The sequence below is a fragment of the Priapulus caudatus genome, unplaced genomic scaffold, assembly GCF_000485595.1.
Source record: "Priapulus caudatus unplaced genomic scaffold, Priapulus_caudatus-5.0.1 Scaffold663, whole genome shotgun sequence".
Classification (NCBI taxonomy): domain Eukaryota; kingdom Metazoa; phylum Priapulida; class Priapulimorpha; order Priapulimorphida; family Priapulidae; genus Priapulus; species Priapulus caudatus.
In genome coordinates, this window is record NW_014577724.1 from 1621 (window position 1) to 2921 (window position 1301).

The 1301-nt window shown below is 44.5% G+C and overlaps 1 long non-coding RNA gene across 1 annotated transcript in view; it reads right to left on the reverse strand.

Annotated features, from left to right (window-relative positions):
* The window catches only part of LOC106812579, a 17748-nt gene that overhangs the window by 1534 nt on the left and 14913 nt on the right, over positions 1 to 1301 (reverse strand). Inside the window, exon 2 of the long non-coding RNA XR_001394352.1 lies at positions 30 to 239. This is a non-coding gene — a long non-coding RNA (uncharacterized LOC106812579). The remainder of the gene's footprint in view (positions 1 to 29; positions 240 to 1301) is intronic.

The window sequence follows — 1301 nt, forward strand, 5'->3', positions numbered from 1 at the left end:
GGACCTACAGATGGCGCCACGTTACTCACCACGCCCTGGCTGGGCGCCTGCTTGATTGAAAGCTTCGACGGCGACATCGTGATTATCGTCGACGTCTTGCCCCCCGTGACGATGCTCGTGCCCGCGCGCGTCGTCATGGTAACGGCGGGAGCGATGCGCACGGGGGAACGTGCAGCCACCGATACCGGTATCATCGTGATCTTCGACGGCGACTTGAGATTGAGAGGAGATATCGCCACCTGGGAGCAAGAAAAACATCTGAACGTCTTAACTGTGAACACTTTTTTCTCGTGGACCGTCGACGGAAACGTGGTGAAGTTACGAGCGCAGCGTATCAGTGTTATAAAATAACGGCTATCCGTTTGTCCTCACTTGTCCATTTCCACGGAGGACAAGTAGACGACCTGTACAGTAGAACGTCCGCTGGACAAGCAGCTTTTTAGAGCAATTCTTCATTATTTTCTACCATCGCTGGCCGCCACCATTTTTGCAGTCCGTTTCGTATTTTCGATTCATCTTTTAGATAGAACACGACGAAATTCGTCACTTCCGGTTGTATTGGCGCCCTTCCCACAGCTAATAAAACGAGGTATTTGTGTAATTTTACATCTTTATTGTGTGGTTAGAATAAATATGGACTTTTATTTTATTAAATCCACTTTTATTCCACATTAAACACTTTGGAATGGTGCCCTGGGGCCCGTTGTCAGAAACAAAATTAGTCTTAACATTAACCTTTTCTCTTAGACCGTCGACAGAAACGCTGCAAAGTTCCTGAATGAAAAATCGTAGCAGATTTCCTGATAACAATACGAAACAAAGCGCTGTCGACGGTCTACGAGAAAATGTTATTGTTAAGACTAATGTTAAGACTAATTTTGTTTCTGACAACGGGCCCCAGGATTGCTTCCCTTGCTCTACTACATTAGTATAGCATTAGTGAAAGAGAAGCAAAAATTTTGCAGGACAAGCAAAAATATCGTGTAGCTTGTCCTTGGGACAAGCAAAATTTTGTCCTTATTTCGAACACTGCGTATAGAAGTCCGGTCTACGAAAAAAAAGAACTGAGACTAATGTTACGATAAATACCCCGTAGACTGCAAAATTTGATATGGTATCAAACTGGCGCGCGACAGCCGTAGCGTACACACACAAAACTCTGAAGCGGGCTAAGTCAGCACAGATTGACCGTGCATGCGCACTTTAGCTTGTTACATAGTGTGTTACATAGCTTGTTACATAGTGTGTTACATAGTGTGTTACATAGCTTGTTACATGTAGCTTGTTACATAGTGTGTTAC